A 12,310-nucleotide genomic window follows, 5' to 3' on the forward strand; every position below is an offset into this window, starting at 1 on the left:
AAATAGAGCATCACTTTGTTACATTCTCTGTTGAAAGGGAATCACTAAGTCTGGCCCACATTCAAGGGAAGGGGCTTTTAAGCTCCATTTTTTTTGAAGGAAGGAGGATGAAAGAATTTGTGAACATATCTTTAAAACCATAACACATAGAACTCTGCAATAAACTTCTGCTAATAAAACTATACTTCTGAGCCATTTTTATTTGGGAAAATTTTTATACTTCTTCAAGAATCTAATAGGTAGAATGAAATTCGGTCAGAAGAATTAGGCTGAGTCCATCTGTATCTGCTGTAGGTCTCTGTACCCATTTTCTCATAGAGAGAAAAAAAAACACAAAGGACAAGAGAGTGCAGAGCACAAAAGAACAAACTGTCAATCAACTCACACAAAATAAAAATTTGACCCAACACCAAACTTTGCTAATAATTAGCAAAGAATGCCAAAAGGAGCTACCACACACACCACGTCAATATTTGGGAGGTCCTAAATGCTCATTTCCACACAGGGATGAGATCTGGTTTTGTTCAGCTAGCATGGGGTATAAGCTAACATGAAAACCTCACTTAGTTTGGGAGCCTCTAAGTCTCGATCCTCATTAGCTAACTTCTGCCTCTAAGTGTAACTGCGTCACATCAATCCACAAAGTGCAGGTTTACTCACACACACAAAGATCCAGAAATTCCCTAAATATTCCTTAGTTTAATCATCAGTAAGTTATAAACCCCTAATTAAACTCATTTATCTCCAGGCTTATCAATTCTGTCAGTCAACGCTCATACAAACTGCCTGCAGTGTCCTGGAGGAAAGAGAACCACTTTAACCCTTTCTTTCTCGGCAGGAGTTAAGGGAATCCACAGAGTGGAAGTCATTAATCTTCTTTTGACTTTTTTATTTTCCAATTTCATTTTCTGATTTAATCATTTCAATCCTATAGTTTAAATTAATTTATCTAAAATTCCTTCTAATTTACCTATCCTCCCTTAAAGAATTTTACGGAGAAATTTTATCATGTTATTATAAAAATAGAAGCATATATGTATTTTTTCCCCCTTGTTCCCTTTTAAATTTTCTTTTTTGCCTCCCACATCACTCTGTGATTTGCTTTTTGTACCCAAAACTCTCGTCTCTGTTCTAAAGTTTTTAACGATCAGTTTTAAAGTATTAAATTATTCATGGAAAAATAAATATAATCTCTTTAATACTAAGTAAGTTCTTTGACAATGGCCGGGCTTGGGGGAAACATAATTAACGAGTCAGCTAGAGGAGTTTCTAAGGAAATTAGTTTTAAATAGATGGCAGTAATTAATCAGTAAAAACAAATACCTGATGGAAGGAGGGAGGTTTCCCTGGTGATTCAAAAAGAACAATTAAGGCTGAATTTGGAATATTGACCTGTGTGCATGCTGTGGTGGTAATCTCTCCTTTCTGGCCTTTGAAGAGCTAAATGGAGCATAAAGCAATCTTTCCATGACTCAAATAAGTACAGGGCAAACATGCTGAATAGGGGGTAGCAGCATTAGACAGCTTAGAAAGACTCCAAGTTAAAGGAAAAGTGTACAAGCTTTAACACTTAGAAGGGATTGCTAGAGGTCTCAGAGCCAAGACTAAGCCTCAAAGAAGCAAGGAAATACTGAGAGTGCATTGTTAGTTCAAATACAGTCCCAGAGCTAGGACTGGATCGGGTAAAAATCTGTTTTCTAGGCTGTACTCAGACTTCTCCACAACCCAAAACAAGATGGATTAATGTTTAGGGTCTAGATAAAAATAATCATGGATCAAGGTAAGCTATTTTATGTGTTTAGACAAAAGGAAGGTATTTGTGAATAGGTAGTGATCCAGAAAAAAAAATTTAAAAGAATGAAACTGGAATAAAAGAACTGGTAGAGAATGTAAGAACTTAAATATCAATTTTAATACTAGCAGAACAACAGATGGAGTACTAAAATAATTTTTAAAAGCAAAAATATGTAATTTAAAATAATGAGTAAAATCTACCTAAAATCCTATTTCAAAAAGGAATTAGACATAACCAGGAAGAAGTAAGACGAAGACAAATGCTTTAACTTTTAAGTATAAAAAGTTCTTTTGCATTTAATAAAAAGAAACATTTAGAGGGGTTTGCAAAAAGTAAAAGCATCTACTGGTAACATTTAAAGTGAGATACATAAGAAAGGACTTTTAATTTGGTATAAGTATAAAATAAGTTATGAAAATAAATGTAAATTATTTATATTAAGTTATTAGGATGCAGACTCTTCTTAATTGGGCTTAAAATAAACTTCAACTTCAGAGGGCTTATAATAAACACATTAAAAATAAATTACACAGAATCAATAAATTTAAATGATTAGCAAAAGAAACTATATTGAAGCACAAATAAAATTAGGAAAGGCAATACTAATATCAGTCAACACAGAATTATAGGTTAAAAGTTATATTACAGGCCTGGCAGAGAGTGGATCCAAGATGGCCAAATAGGAACAGCTATGTAGTGCAGTTCCCAGCAAGAACAACTCAGAAGATGAGTGAACACGGCATTTCCAAACGAGTTATCACTGCCCACAGACTAGGAGATTCCCAGGATAAAAAGCATCATGAGTTTCCAGCAAGGCTGTTTCAGCTGGCGCAGAGGGTCTCCACACAAAAACACACAAATCTGAGCATCTGTTTCAACTGGCACATGGAACACCTGGGAGACAGACCCACCCATTCAACCAAAAAAGGGGGCTGAAGCAGGGAGCCAGGTGATCTGGCAGCAGGTCCCACCCTGACAAAGTTCAGCAATCTGAAATGCTCTGAGTTGAGAGTGTCACAGCAAGTGCAGCTGGAACCAGGATGGTCCAGCTCTGTTGGGGGAAGGGTGTCCACCATTACTGAGGCAGTCCACCATTAGTGAGGCAGTCCACCATTACCAAGGCAGTTCTAAGCATACCTCTATAAACAAAACTGCAAAGAAGTTTACACAGCAGCTGGGCAGAGCCCATAGAAGCTTAGCAACACGTCTGCTGGCAAACTGTGACTAGGCTACCTCCTTGCTGGGCAGGGCAGATCTGAAAAAAGGCAGCAGTATGTCAGAAACTTATAAATACAGCCCCACCTTCCCAGGATAGAGCACCTAGGAAAAAAAGGCAGTTATGAGTTCTGCTGCAGCAGATGTAAACTTACCTGCCCAGCAGTCTAAACAAAACAACAGGGCTCACAGCTCAGCACTTCAGCTCCTATAACGGACAGACTGTCTCTAAAGCAGCTCCCTGACCCCCATATATCCAAAGAGTCACTTCATAAAGAGGTGAGGCTGACATCTGAGTCACATCATAAATAGAGCTCAGGCTGACATCTGGCGGGTATCTTTAACTCTCAATAAACTAGGTTTGACAGAATGTACCTCAAAATGATAAAAGCTATTTATGACAAACCCACAGCCAACATCACACTGAATGAGCAAAAACTGGAAGCATTCCTTTTGAAATCTGGCACTACACAAGGATGCCCTCTCTCACCACTCCTATTCAATATAGTATTGGAAGTTCTAGCCAGAGCAATTAGGCAAGAAAAAGCAATAAAGGGTATTCAATTTGGAAAGGAGGAAGTCAAATTGTCTCTATTTGCAGAACACGATTGTATATTTAGAAGACCCCATCATCTCAGCCCAAAATTTCCTTAAACTTATAAGCAACTTCAGCAAAGTCTCAGGGTACAAAATCAATGTGTAGAAATCACAAGGATTCCCAAACATCAATAACAGACTTAAAGAGAGCCAAATCAAGAATGAACTGCCATTCACAATTGCTACAAAGAGAATAAAATACCTAGGAATACAACTAACAAGGGATGTAAAGGACCTCTTCAAGGAGAACTGCAAACCACTGCTCAAGGAAATAAGAGAGGACACAAACAGATGGAAAAACATTCCATGCTCATGGTTAGGAAGAATCAATATTGTGAAAAATGGCCTTACAGATTCAATGCTATCCCCATCAAGCTACCTATGACCCTCTTCACAGAATTGGAAAAAACCGGTTTAACTTCATGTGGAACCAAAAGAGAGCCCGCATAGCCAAGACAATTCTAAGCAAAAAGAACAAAGCTGGGGGCATCATGCTACCTGACTCCAAACTGTACTACAAGGCTACGCTAATCAAAACAACATGGTACTGGTATCAAAACAGAGATATAGACCAACGGAACAGAACAGAGGCCTTGGAGGCAATGCCACACATCTACAACCATCTGATCTTTGACAACCCTGACAAGAACAAGCAATGGGGAAATTAGTCCCTGTTTAATAAATGGTGTTGGGAAAACTGGCTAGCCATGTGCAGAAAGCAGAAACTGGACCCCTTCCTGACACCTTACACTAAAATTAACTCCAGATGGATTAAAGACTTAAACATAAGGTCTAACACCATAAAAACCCTAAAAGAAAACCTAGGCAAAACCATTCAGGACATAGGGATAGGCAAGGACTTCATGACTAAAGCACCAAAAGCATTGGCATCAAAAGGCAAAAATATATAAATGAGATCTAATTAAACTCCAGAGCTTCTGTACAGCAAAAGAAACAATCATTAGAGTGAATTGGCAACCAACAGAATGGGAAAAAAATTTTGCAATCTACCCATCTAACAAAGGGCTAATATCCAGAATCTACAAAGAACTAAAACAGATTTACAAGAAAAAAAAAAAAAAAACATTCAAAAGTGGGCAAAGGACGTAACAGACAGTTCTCAAAAGAAGACATTTATGAGGCCAACAAACATATGAAAAAATGCTCATCATCACTGGTCATTAGAGAAATGCAAATCAAAACCACATTGAGATACCATCTCATGCCAGTTAGAATGCGATCATTAAAAAATCTGGTGACAACAGATACTGGAGAGGATGTGGAGAAAAAGGAACACTTTTACACTGTTGGTGGGAGTGTAAATTGGTTCAACCATTGTGGAAGACAGTGTGGCGATTTGACCCAGCAATCCCACTACTGGGTATATATCCAAAGGATTATAAATCGTTCTATTATAAAGACACAAACATATATGTTCATTGTGACACTGTTTACAATAGCAAAGACCTGGAACCAACCCAAATGCACATTGATGATACACTGGGCAAGGAAAATGTGGTACATATACACCATGGAGTACTATGTAGCCATAAAAAATGATGAGTTCGTGTCCTTTGTAGGGGCATGAATGAATCTGGAAACCATCATTCTCAGCAAACTGACACAAGAACAGAAAATCAAACACTGCATGTTCTCACTCATAGGTGGGTGTTTAACAGTGAGAACACATGGACACAGGGAGGGGAGCATCACATACTGGGGTCTACTGGGGGGTGCTAGGAGTGGGACAGCAGGGGGTGGGGAGTTGGGGAGGGATAACATGGGGAGAAATGCCAGATATAGGTGACAGGGGGATGGAGGCAACAAACCACATTGCCATGTATGTACCTATGCAACAATCCTGCATGTTTTGCACATGTAACCCAGAACCTAAAGTGTAACAAAATAAATGTTTTTTAAAAAAAGTTATATTGCAAAGACATTCACTGTTTAATTGATTGAAAGATAACTATGTATTAAGACCTGACATTTATTGACTTTAAGACCTTATAACAAAGCATTAAAATATACAAAATTAATATAAGAATGCACAAAGTCTTAAAAATATAATTTGCATTGTAGACTACATAATTTTCAGTCTAAGACTTACAGAGTAGGCTAAAAAAAGATGAAAACAGAACAAAACTGAATTATTACATTAGAACATCATTTGTTAGAAAACCTAAGTAGCGAATGCACTCAAACAATTTAATTGTTCTAACACTTTTAAAACTCTTTGGGATAGCTGATGGCATGTGGTGATCTGGGAAGAGAGTAATCCCTGGCTGATTCCTCTGGAGCTCGGTTCACACAAACCAAATGCCAGGGATATGAATCCAAAATGGTTATCAAGGCAAGGTAGCCAGCTACAAACACGCAGTGATGTTCTTCATTTACATATTTTTCAGAATTATGAATATTGTAAAGTGGCCAATGAATTAGCTTCAGCATACTACATGAATCAGCATACGTTATCTTACCTTCAATTCCTCTATATAAAACTGAGTGAGTGAATTTCCTGATTCAGAAGTTGTAACTAAAATGTCCTATTGGGCAAACAAAAAGGAAATTTGGAAAACAGATGTGTTGCCTCTGACAGTGCAAGTCTGATTCTTACCAAGGATTCTTCTTTCTATAGTATATCACATAAGACATCACAGCAACAAGAACAACAAAATGTTACCCCTGGCTGTTAGGTACTTGGATTTGAAAAATGGAGCTTCAAGTCTTGATTTCTTTTTTTTTCTTTTCTTTTTCTTTCTATTTTTTTCTTTTGAGATGGAGTCTTGCTCTGTCACCCAGGCTGGAGTGCAGTGGTAACATCTTGGCTCAGGGCTACCTCCACCTATCAGGTTCAAGTGATTCTCTTTCCTTAGCCTCCCAAGCAGCTGGGATTACAGATGTGTGCCATCACACCCAACTAATTTTTGTATTTTTAGTAGAGGCAGCATTTCACCATGTTGGCCAAGATGGTCTCAAACTCCTGACCTCAAATGATCCACCTGCTTGGCCTCCCAAAGTGCTGGGATTACAGGCATGAGCCACCATGCCTGGCCCATCTTGATTTCTATAAAGATTTTAATGAAACTACAAAGTATACTAAATAAAATATTGTTGAGTCCTGTCTAAATACAAAGTAAACTTTGCTCATTCATATGGTTTGAATATCTGTCCCCTCCAAAACTCACATTGAAATTTACTCACATGACAGTATTAACAAGTGGGGTCTTTAAGCAGTGATTGGATCATAAGAGCTTTACTCACATGAGTGGACTAATGGATGAATGAGTTCACGGCCTGATGCGTTACCATGGAAGGAGAACTCATGGCTTTTTAAGAAGAGGAAGAGGGACTTAAACTAGCATGTTAGCCCACCTTGCCCCCTCATTATGTGATGGCTTGTACCACCTCAGGACTCTACAGAGTCCCCACCAGGAAGAATGTCTTCACCAGATGCACCCCATTGACCTTGGACTTCACAGCCTCCAAAATGATAAGAAATAAAATTTATTTTTGATCTGTTTTCTGTTGCATGTAACAGAATACATACAAGTGGGTAATAAATTACCACTTATATGTATTCTGTTACATGCAACAGAAAATGGATCAAGATACTCATCTTGTATATTCAGCGGACAGTATATATATATTTGCATATCTGTATTTGCATATATATATGCAAATTCCATTCAACTTATAAACTTCCTACCAAAGAAAATCAAAGGTCTTGCTGAATGTTTGGCATACCTTGTAAGCAACACTGCTTCAAAGGATTGTGATTTGCTTCCTTTTCATAATGAAAGTTGTTGGTCACTTTTCAATTTCCTCAAAATGTACAGAAACGCTTAATAAGATTTTTTTTTACTTTAGAGAAATGGAAGGAGACAGCCTCTCTAGATATGTGCCTACAAGATGACTATAATTTTTGCCTGCCATAGATGTTAAAATGTTGGCATGCCCTAAAATCATATTTGTAAAGTGTAGGACAAAAAGAGTGTCCTTCTCTAATTTGCCAATGCATTGAGGATGAGAATGGAGAAAAGTATGAAAACAGAAATGTATACACTGTTTCTCCAAAACTGTTTGGTGGTCTTTGAAGAGACCATAAGGAACCTAGGAAAGCATGTACTGACTGCATTTGAGATGTTGAATGTTATGTGGAGGTTGCAACAAAAACACATACAATGCAAAAAAAAAAGGTCATTTTTTTAAAATAACACTGTTTCAGAAGTAAAAAAACAAAGTCACTAGAAAAGGGAAACCACATTAAACAGGGCTTTCTTATTTCTGTACGAAAATGGTAACTTACAGGAAGTCCAACTTCAATTTCACACGTTCAAATTACTTCTATGCTTCGTAACCATTTTCCCCAACAAAAAGAGGCTTAACTTATGATTATGATATCCAATGTGTTTTGGAGTGTCTAAACATGATGGAAATTTTAGACATGGAGAGCCTACCTGATGGATTTACAGGTGAAAGGAACTTGATTGACAAACAGCTACCAAAATACACCTGTAGATACGAAATGGATGTTTTTAGAGTAAAATTCTAAGAATTCCATGCTAAAACACTTTTATTGAGAGAATATTTAGCTTGATGTTGTTTCATTTAACTGCCACTAGCAAACAGCATAATGTGGGCTTAAAGGAGCAGAGATGCAAGTAAAAATAAATTTTATATTTTGGTTTATTGAGTTCTACCACTACATAAAAGAAGAGAAGAGTATCTGGAAAGCAGCTGGTATTTCAGAGAAATATTGAAAAGAAAACAGAAATATCAAAAACATCGTACTGGTATATCATGGAACAGAAAGAAACATGTCATTGTTAATCTTATTACATTTTACATGTTTGGTTAGCTAATCCCATTTTATTTACATTCAATTTTTAAAGGTATTTTATTTACTTAGCTTAAGAATATACAATAACACAACTTACAAAAGTAGAATATCCAAAGAGTTAAAATCTCTAACAGAAACATTAAAAAATATTATATTTTTGTTGTATATATCATTTGTTTAATTAGTCCTATCATTAATTACTAATTTCAACCATTAACTAGTCCTATTGTTTTTAAATAATATACATGTATTTATATCTACATCTCTTACATGTATGTAATAGAAAAGTAAATAATACAGAATAATACATAGTTTCAAATCAATACCTATATTTTATATGTTTGCTATGATATATGTGTATAATTATTCCATATTATATACCTTTTGGTATGAACGGAATGTTTGTGATGAATTTATTGTGACCAACTTCTGAGAGTATCTGGGGTGACACTCTCAGAAGTTGGTCATATTAAATTCATCACAACCAAGGAGAGCATATCCTAAGAATGTCAAGATGGTTTGTTAAATCTATTAGTGGCCACATGAAAAGATGCTCAGGGAAATGCAAATTAAAACTATAATGATTCCACAATACATTCACTATAATGGCTAAAATTTTAAAGGTTGTCAATATAAATTGTTGGAGAGGAAGTAGAGTAACTAGAATTTTCATATATTGTTGATGGGAATGTAAAATAGTAAAACTACATAGAAAAAATGTGCAGCTTTATTTGAGTGTTAAACATACACTTATGAATATTCATAAGTTTTTACCAAAAGGAAATAGCACATCAACAAAAAGACGTGCATATGAATGCTTACAGCAGTTTTATTCATAACAGATACAACCTTGAAAAAAAATCTACATATCTACAAACAAATGAGTAAAGAAACAAAATATGTGGCATATCCACACTGTGAAATACTACTCAGCAAGAAAATGGAATAGGGTACTGATGTATGAAACAACGCAAATCAATCTTGCTATGATCGGAATGTCTGTGACCCTTTAAAATGCATATTAAACCTCATCCCCATTGTGAGGAACTGAGACGAGGGCCCTTTAGGAGGTGACTAGACCATGAGGGCTCTTCCTTCATGAATGAAATTAGTGCTGTTACCAAAGAAGCTCAAGAAATCTTTGACTCCTTCCACCACGTGAAGATGCAGCAACAAGGTGCCATCTTTGAAGAAGAAAACCAGCCCTTACCAGACATCAGATCTGCTGATGCCTTGATCTTGGACTTCCTGGCTCCTGAACTGTAAGAAATAAATTTCTGTTGTTTATAAATTACCCAATATAAGTTATTTTGTTATAGCAGCAAGAGTGAACCAAGACATTCTGCTAAGAAACTAAAGACAACAGTTGCTTTGATTCCATGTATATAAAATTCTAGAAAATGTAAATTAGTCTATTCTGAAAAAGCAAAACAGTGACTGACTGGAGCCTGGAGCAAAGGGAGAGATTTTCTGCAGGAGGGCATAAAGAATCTATATTGCAGCTGGGCTTTTACAGAGAAATACATCAGTCAAAATGTATCAAAGTCTGTGATGTTTTTATTTAAATGATGCATTTTATTATACATAAATTATAACTCAAAGTTTACGTAAAAGTAAAATTTAAATCAAGACAAAATAAGTAACTGTCCACATAGGTTGATAGAAAGAAATGGCACGCTCATGTTAATAGGCCTGGAGGGCATTTGGAAAAACTCAATAGCAATTCTTAATTTTTTTAAATAAAAAAAGGAAGTATAGCAACTACTTGATAAGAAACATCTAAAGTCAACATTCAGCAATAATCTCAACTGTAGACACTATATGCATTCTCTCTGAAATCAGTGACAAGAGTGGCCATCATTGCCTACATTAATAATCATTGTATATCTACTGAAAACAGAGAATTAAAACAAAATAAAGCAATGACCATGAATCCAACAAATTACACAGCTTTCAAAATGATTGGATGAAAAATAAGACCATAAGAATAAAGTTTTACATGTTAACAATAACCAGCTTAGAAAAAGAAAATGGAAGATAAATCCTGATCATCATTGATAATTATAGCCCAAAACAAATACTAAGGAGCAACCTTACAATTTAAAGTATAATATATGGCCAGGCGTGGTGGCTCAAGCCTGTAATCCCAGCACTTTGGGAGGCCGAGGCGGGTGGATCATGAGGTCAAAAGATCGTGACCATCCTGGTCAACATGGTGAAACCCCGTCTAACGCATGCCTGTAATCCCAGTTACTCGGGAGCCTGAGGCAGGAGAATTGCCTGAACCCAGGAGACGGAGGTTGCGGTGAGCCGAGATCGTGCCATTGCACTCCAGCCTGGGTAACAAGAGCAAAACTCTGTCTCAAAAATAAATAAATAAATAAATAAATAAATAAATAAATAAATAAATAAATAAATAAAGTATGATATAAAGAAAAGTGAAACATAACTTAAAGACACAAAAGCAGTTTTAAAAAACTGTATAGATATTTCGAGTTCCTAAGTAAGACAGAATAAATTCACCACAATTAATATTTTAATTTAATCCACTCTAGTAAAATAAAAAAGAGATCCTAACTTAATCTGGAAGATAAATGGATTATAGCACCCAAGAAGAAGATTCTAAAAATAATGTATAATAAAGAATTTTCCATAACACATAGGAAAATTATACATCTACAATAATCAAAACCATGTAAACAGAAATGGAACAGTTTAGGCAAAAACAAACTCTAGTATATATCAGAACCTAATATACAATAAATGCGCCATCAAAATAAATATGAAGCCCAAATGATGCCAAAGCATCGGTTAACTATTTTTAAATGATTTTAAATTAGGTAAAAACCCCATGTCATACAATGAAAAAAATCACAATGAATTAACTAGTTAAAGGTTTATTTTTAAAAAAAAACTAAGGTTTAAACAACTATTTAAAAATATAGATGAATACAGAAAGCTTCTAACAGGAGAGTACTCATTATTAAAACAATGGGGAAAGTTAACTAGGAAATAATTATAGGTTTAAATACATATTTTAAATTATCCTTTCATTTTGAAATTGCAAAAGTGACATATACTGTGAGTACAATTTTATAAAGTAGAAAGCATTCATTTTCCCTCACCCATGCCAATCTATCACACCTCTCAGAACTAAAATCTATTATTAATTAGGTGTGTATCTTCCTAAGCTTTTCCTAAATTACACAACAATTTATAATGTGAATAAATGGTAATTTTTTTAAATTTTTATTCTGAAATAATTATAGATTCACAGGAAACTATGAAGAAATGTACAGGGAGGTCCTGTGTACATTCAACACAGCCTCCCCTACATAGGTAACATCTTGCATCAACATAGTATAACTATCAAAACCAGGAAACTGACTTTGGAAACTGCATGGTTATATTTGGACGATTTAGTTTTCAGGGGCCTTCTCAATGCTAATAACCTACACTAGACTTTCCCTCCAATATTCAGTTCTATGGCCAGACCTTGAAATCACTCTAATGCCAACATGTGGCATTTCAATATACTGCTGTCTGACATCAAACACCTATTCTCCAGGCCTCCTATTCCCTCAAAGCCTATTCTTCTTCCTCATTTAAACCTCATATTCCTAGAGCTATTCTTTCCTCTCAATTATGTGTCCCTTCTTGATTTCACATTCATCCTTTGTACCCTGTGATATATATGCTAGGAAAGTTAATTCATACTAGCTACTATATTAGACAATTCCAATAACTTGGTGGCTTGATACAATAAAAGGCTTTTTCTTCCCCACTCAAAGTCAAATGTAGGTTGATCACCTCTCTTTGGCAGTAATTTTAGAATCCAGAAGGCTTCCATTCTAAATAAA

At 35.7% G+C, this 12,310-nt stretch overlaps 1 long non-coding RNA gene across 3 annotated transcripts in view; it reads right to left on the reverse strand.

Moving 5' to 3' along the window:
* Window positions 1-12,310, reverse strand: part of LOC118143774 (uncharacterized) — a 258,737-nt gene that overhangs the window by 24,390 nt on the left and 222,037 nt on the right. Inside the window, exon 3 of one of the 3 annotated variants that reach the window (XR_013523781.1) lies at window positions 8,279-9,710. The exons of the other annotated variants lie outside the window; for them this stretch is intronic. This is a non-coding gene — a long non-coding RNA (uncharacterized LOC118143774). Of the gene's footprint in view, window positions 1-8,278; window positions 9,711-12,310 lie in introns of those variants that run through there. 3 annotated transcript variants of the gene reach the window in all.

This window comes from Callithrix jacchus, chromosome 11, assembly GCF_049354715.1.
Source record: "Callithrix jacchus isolate 240 chromosome 11, calJac240_pri, whole genome shotgun sequence".
Classification (NCBI taxonomy): Eukaryota; Metazoa; Chordata; class Mammalia; order Primates; family Cebidae; genus Callithrix; species Callithrix jacchus.